The following is a 7,225-nucleotide window of genomic DNA, read 5'->3' as shown; positions in this document are numbered from 1 at the left end:
AAAATCTCATCGCGGATTGACAAACTTCCTCTGTACTGGGGCAGATAGTAAATATTTGAGGGCTCATAGCCATAGTTACTGTTGCCAACTTCTCAACTCTGCTGTTATAGTGCAAAAACAACCATAGAAAATACATAAATAAATGGGCATGGGTGTATTCCAGTAAAATTGTTATGACAAAATAAGCAGAGCGCTGGATTTGGCCATAGTTTGCTGACATAATTAGCATAATTGTCAAAAACCAAAACATTTGAAGCAGGGAAGATAATTTGAATAAAAGAAAAAAAAAACAGGAGACTTCCTCTTATATGGTCAGATTCTGGAGAGGAGTTCAGTGGTCTTTGATAAACAAATATGATTGTGTTAGATGCCATCTGTGTCACAGATAACAAGATTGGATTACTTGAGGCCACTTGAATAGAACCAAATTTAGAAAGACAGAGACATAAATCCTACTCCATTCCTTGTAATTAATGGCAATACTTCTAGACTGTCTTTGGTCAGCATGAATTAGATGCTTGCTATTCTTTCCTTCCTGGCTTGATGAGATAACTGTTCATGGCACAACCTCATCTTAGAATTATTTTGAATCTTCTGCTAAAATAATATGACGTTTTAGTAAGTGATACCTCAGGGATCACTACGTGTGATCATGGCTCCTGGTGTCATCAGTATGAGGGACCAGTGGTTTCTCAGCAGCCCCTGCACATTTCTGACAGAGTGGACTGGACGGACTCTTAGAAAGTGGCAAATATTGGGTAACATTCAAACTACTGTGCTTGAGTAGAAGTTGTCACATTTGATGAGTCATGAGAAGATAAGTTTCAGGAGTTGTTTTTAAAAGAAAAGTAGAAATGGATGATAAATTGAGTCAGTGGTCATTTTATATTGTGAGAAAAGCTCTTCCAGGAGACATGAGATTTTCAGACATTGATAATTAAATTCGATGAGGATGAAAGGTCTGTTAGTAACTCAGTAGTCTAATGGAATTTTAGATCTGGTGCTACTGTTTCCATTTCCCAGGTGGGGAAGTGGAGGCTATCCCAGTAACACCATCATGCTTGTTCTTGTATCTCACTGTATTATCCACATGTCATCAATCTAAAGGGATAAACTCAAAGCCAGCAAGTCACAAGCAGATATATCAGTTAGTATGTTCTTTATGTGCATGTTGATTTTACCCATTATCCTAGTGGAGGTGGGCCTTTGAGTAGCCAGATTTAGCAAATAAAAATACAGGACACCAAATTAAATTTGAATTTCAGATAAACAAATAATTACTTTTTGGTATAAAAGTTGAGTACTAAATGCATATTTGAGACATACTTATACCAAAAATGACTTATTTACGTGATATTCAAATTCAACTAGATAGCCTGTATTTTATTTGGCAACCCTACTGGGGGCACACAGATAAAAACTGAGAAAGATTAGCTAGTGTGGTGTAAAGTAAGGCAAATCATAACTAAAGCCAAAATGTTTCATTATTTTAGATATTATTTTAGTTATGCTAAGTTTCCATTTATATTGTCAGAGTTAGGGCTCAGACCCTCCAAACCCATTGTACAGACTGGATCACCAGACCCCTCACGCACAGGTCTATGCTAGGTAATTGGGAAAGATTCCAGGAGCCGTTGGCAGATGACATGAGTTCAGTCCTCAGTTTCCTCAGCGGCAGCAGCTTACAGGTCCGGCAGCCCACAGGTCCGGCAGTGGCAGTGGCCTTGCAGAGGGTCCCGAGAGCACTAGCAGCAGCAGCCTCCAGCAGCAGCAGCCGCTGCAGCAGTGGCAGTCCCTCCCTGTCCCCCCCTCCATGGGGGGTGGCATCCCAGGGCTGGGAGGCACCGTGGATTAGAGCCACTCATCCTTATACTTAAGTCCATAACCCAGGACACCTGGTGCACATGCGCAGTTACACTAGACGATAACCAAGGAACACCTGAGCACATATGCCTATTTACATCAAATGCTCAGCAAGATTCTGAACATTTGAGAGGTCCTGATCATTCTTCCTATATTTTCCCAACATGGGGACGAGTAGAACATGCTAGTTTCCAAATCCTAGTACCTACCTGGAAAACTTATTTAAAATGCCAGAGAGTAGATATTAGTTTTTTTAAGTGGTTTCTCCAAGTGATTGTGACAATCTTCATGGCTTACTGTTTTGTCATGTCCACTCACTGATGCTTTCTGGAACAGAAGTCTTCAAGGAGGAAGCTTCTCTGGTATTGACATCATTGCTTTCCACTGGCTGAGACCCCCTAAGGGTTTTGCTCCATTAATTCGGTGGCTGAGTACTACAGAGGTGGTCTTCAATTTTTACTTAGCAATTACCCAGCCCCTCATCTTGATTTCCTTCATATCACAGTATGATATTAGGGCCTGGGTTTAGAAGGATGTTGGGAACAAACTCGGTAAAGTGAACTGATTTGGGGGAGGGGAATGACAGAGGAATGGTTTATTACAAAATCCTCTAGAGCTTCCTTTCCAACTCCTTTTCTATATCACAGTATGATATTAGGGCCTGGGTTTAGAAGGATGTTGGGAACAAACTCGGTAAAGTGAACTGATTTGGGGGAGTGGAATGACAGAGGAATGGTTTATTACAAAATCCTCTAGAGCTTCCTTTCCAACTCCTTTTCTTGCTTGATTCTTCTGTTCTTCCAATTCTTACTGTTTCTTTCTGAAAGTTAGAACTTTAAAGTTTAAAATTACATTGGATCAGAATGCTTGGAATCCATACAAGCCTTGGTGTTCACATCACCTGTGGTTTGACATTGGTATCTAAGATTTCTGTGCTACAGGAGGGGCAAATCAGAGTCCAGGATAAATAGTTAGGAAGCCCAGCTCCTCATGAGCATTTCCTCTCTTGACTTGGTAGACCACGTAGGCAGTTATGTGGTGTCATGGGCTGATAGGGAAGCTTTCTCTTTGATGGCAGAAAAGGTGTACAGCTCTGATGAAGCAGAGTTGGTGTTTAGAAAAAGCAGCACAGGCTTTTAGAAAAAAGACCCCTTCCATGGATTCTGTAAGGGGAAATATAACTTAGAACATAGCTTTGGTATCTTGTGGAATTAGATTATGAAGGTTTTGCTAACAGGCTGATAGCTGGAGTGGGGGATTTATCTTGAAGTGACCAGCCCTTTTGCTGTGGTGCTGTGTAACGTACTCTACTGTAACAAAAGAATAAATGGGCAGTTTCAAACATGTTTTTGTTTAGTAATTTCATAAATAGCAGCTCAGATGGTCTTCCTCAGGCAACTCCTAAAGCCCAACAGTTGGTGTGTTTAGCTGTCGCTTCTTAGGGAAGTCATGTGGAAAGGAGCGGATGCAGCATCTAGGCAGCACGAGTTCAGCAGACCAATTCATGGCAGAGCTGAAAGGCCAGGGGGAGAGCTGAAATGGATGGAACATGCTTCCGAAACCATATCTTTAGAGATACTGGAACACTCCAAATAGACCCTTGGTGCACACATCTGTTATTTGTAGGTAAGATTAATGCAAAAGAATTTATCTAAGTATCTTGTAAGTCTTTTTTTGAACTAGAATGTGCTTATTTAAAACATCGCTCTGGCATGCTTCTTCACTTTGAAACTTGGGACAACAACAGCATGCCAAGCCAACCCATTCGTTTGTCTTTTCCCCTGACTTGTGGGAATTAGACCAAAACATTAGAGCAGAATTGCACCTGCAACTCATGAGCACACACTCTCTCAGTATGACTTGTATTTGGTGACAGTTGTATCTGACTAAGATTAGCCTAACAGACATGTTAAAAAAATAAAATAAAATAAAATAAAGGAATGATCTACATGTTCACTTTTAGCTAGGCTTCCTTGAGTTAGATGTATGTGTGCCTTAACATTAGAGGGCCGAATGTCTAGCTTTCTAATTTCTGAGTATAATTGAGTCTCATTGAGAATTTAATATCTCTTATCCTTAATGTGATTTTATATAAAGTCATGAACATTATTTTGGTTGGTCAAGCTTCAGTAGGTGTTGTAATAGTTGATTCTCAACTATGAACATGTGAATTAGTCATATCATTTGAAATTCTAAACCAATTTCCTTCTGGAATATGCTTTTAGGCACCTTGGCCATCAAGTTGGTATATGTGCAAGCATAAAAACTTTTTCTAAAGGCCTAAATTTTTGCATTATTAGTAAGTTATGCAAAATGAATCATATAGTATATTTTGTAACCAAATATAAATAACATTTGTGTTATACATACTTCTGGCATATCAGTTCTGTTACTATTTTTTCAGGCAGGAAAGTGAATAGATATACTTTATGTGTCTGAAGGAAATATATTAAAGATCTCTTCAAACATGGAATATGGCCTATGAGTAATTATAAATCCTCATTACTATGTATTTGCTATTTTTATATATTGATATTTTAGAAATTACTTTTGTATCCATTGCCTCACTTGTTACTTGGCAACAAGCCAGGGTCGTTTTGAATGAGGTGTGTAGGGGTCATTATCTCCAGTTAGTAGATGAGTGAAATTAGGTTCAAAACGGTTGTGGTTTGCCCAGAGAGCCAATAGTGACTAAGTGGTAGAGAGGACCCTAAAGCTCTAGTCTTTTAAGAAGACCTTTCATCATGCAAAATTTCAAATGTGTACAAGGTAAACAGAATGTATAGTGAACCCCCATGTACCCACCACTCAGACACAATAATTATCGATATTTTGCCATCTTTGTATCATCTATACATGCACTAACTCTCAGTCCCAGGTGATAATAATGATGTTGATTTTAAGTAGTGTTTTTAAAGTTGGCATGCACTGAAAAGTACTAATCTTAGCTGCACAGTTTTGACAAATGGATACACCTATGTCACTCACACCCCTGTCATGATAGTCCTGTCTCCCCAGAAAATTCCCTCATGTCCTTTCTCAGTCAACTCCCCGCTCTGCCTAGGTAAATGCTGTTCTGATTTTTTTCCTCTGAGACTAGTTTTGCTTATTCTTGAACTTCATATAAATGGAATCTCTCAGAATGTTCTCTTTTGTGTCTGGGTTCTTTTCATTCAACATCATGTCTTTGAAGTTCTAGTCTTTTGATCTGGAGTTCAGTGCTATTTGTTGAGTCTGGAGCTATATCCCCATCTCGTAGTTACAGAAAGATTATCCCCTGAATGATACTCTGAGAAAACCCAGGTTCTGGCCTCATCTCATCATTGCTTGAGCTCACATGGAGAGATGAGCAGTTTTCTTGATGAAGGCTCTGCTCTGTCATTCTCTCTCGTGACAGAGCTGATTCTGTTTGGAAGGTTGGTGGAGGACATGCCACACCATGAAACAATTTGCTTGTAGCCAGCTGAGTCATTTACTTATGAGGATGCATCCCCACTCCCATGCCCTCTGCTAATTTACCCTAATGTGTTTTTTGAGGTCATTCGATCAAACTTGTGCTGATTTTTTAACGGTCAAGTACGATAATTGCAAGATTCAGAAAGCCATTTACCTGTCTCCTCACTTTTGATGGTATTACTTAATGATTCAATTTTGCTAATTAAATAGAAACGATCAAAATGGTGGTTAAATTACTGTACCCAGAGCTTGCATTTAATTTAATTTAATTCATTTCATTTGAATCAGTGAGGACTCAGCAGTAGAATTAGATCCAAATGTGTTTTTCTTCTGTAGGGAATTATCTTTGAATTCTTTAAGTCAATTATCTCTATTTTAGGTTGGAGAAGGATAACACATACCAAAAAAGTGGGGGGTGGGAGGGCAGAATTACCCTCACTGTTAGCTTTCAGACAGGAAATATGTAAAAGTTTATATAGGAAATACTCATAAGTCGATCAGTGTACACGAGGATGAACTAATTTATAGGTGTCTCTGGCTCCTTTGACAGGTGGCAGTTTCTTTCCCAGTGAAAGTTGCACTGATGTTGCTGAGTTACTTGTAGTTCCTTTAACTGATTGGAAATAAAAGAGCCCAAAAGGTAAAATTAACTTTGGCTTCATTCTGTTTCCTGTTTGTGTTAAGTTTGAATCAGTACTGATGATGTTTCCCCATATGAAACTTGTAGAGGATCTGACTGACTTCTGGTAGTCATAGCAGCAATTAGTGATCACTGCTGAGATTGTTGCCAAGATCTCAATTATTCATTAGGAGATGAAAAATGGTAATCTTCTGATTCTAACTTGCTGACTGACTTCTGGTAGTCATAGCAGCAATTAGTGATCACTGCTGAGATCGTTGCCAAGATCTCAATTATTCATTAGGAGATGAAAAATGGTAATCTTCTGATTCTAACTTGCTTCTTCAGTTATTAATTGGAATGCTTCTGGAAAAAATAACTTCCACATCAAGGCTTCAATTACCTGGAGGTATTGCACATAATAGAAAAGCAGGATAAATGCTTGATTCTTTCCCTTTATTTACCAATTATGAAATGGGTTGGTTAGTTGGCCTCCTCCAAAGATGGCCAGTTAATTTTTTTTTTTTTAGGAAATCATCATACATTTATGTATGTTTCAATCCATTNTTTGTGTGCGTGCACACGTGTGTGCTCATGTTCACACATGTGTGTGTATGTATGCATGTATCTATCTTACTGTCTTATTATTTATTTGTAATGTGGTCCTACTAGTCTTTGATAGACAAGATGTTCTAGGCTCATTGTACTTTTTGTCTCCAGAGCTGGAATTGGCCACTTCTTCCAAGGAGTTCTGGTTAGTCATTATTTCTAGGCCTTTTCAGAGGATAAAGTTAGGAAATGTTACCCTTAAGTAAACTACTTCATGAGTTCGTGCTGATATTTCCCATTCAAATTGATGTTTACAAGGGACTTTTTTAAAACCTAAACTCATCTATTTATATCTTTACCTCTTTTCTCCCATGCCAAAAATCCTGGTTCTCAATGAAACCAGTATACTTCTTTATTCCTCAGTGGATGGATGGAAGCAGATTTCAGGTTAAAAATTGATGCTTGTCTATATGAAATTTAAAATGGGAAGAACTGTTCTTTGGTGTTTGAAATCAGAATGGTGATTCTTTGAGAAATTCTTGATTGGGAAGCTAATGTTCTATACCTTGATGTAGGTGATAGTAATATAGTTGTATACATTTGTAAAACATCACCCTATACGCCAAAGAATTATTCATTTTATTTTTCAGGAACATTATAACTCAATAAAACAGTTAAAAAAAATCATAATAGAACTAAAAAATGATGATTAGTTAAAAAAGTATGGGATAACTAATC

At 38.2% G+C, this 7,225-nt stretch overlaps 1 protein-coding gene across 5 annotated transcripts in view; it reads left to right on the top strand.

Annotated features, from left to right (window-relative positions):
• The window catches only part of OSBPL6 (oxysterol binding protein-like 6), a 212,173-nt gene that overhangs the window by 65,465 nt on the left and 139,483 nt on the right, over positions 1-7,225 (top strand). Inside the window, exon 1 of one of the 5 annotated variants that reach the window (XM_008582924.1) lies at positions 5,891-5,959. The exons of the other annotated variants lie outside the window; for them this stretch is intronic. The gene's annotated coding sequence lies outside the window, so the exon portion shown is untranslated. Of the gene's footprint in view, positions 1-5,890; positions 5,960-7,225 lie in introns of those variants that run through there. 5 annotated transcript variants of the gene reach the window in all.

Source organism: Galeopterus variegatus, unplaced genomic scaffold (assembly GCF_000696425.1).
Source record: "Galeopterus variegatus unplaced genomic scaffold, G_variegatus-3.0.2 Scaffold2768, whole genome shotgun sequence".
In the NCBI taxonomy this organism is placed as follows: domain Eukaryota; kingdom Metazoa; phylum Chordata; class Mammalia; order Dermoptera; family Cynocephalidae; genus Galeopterus; species Galeopterus variegatus.
Note: the sequence above shows the minus strand (reverse complement) of the source record. Positions and strands in the feature narration are given on the sequence as shown.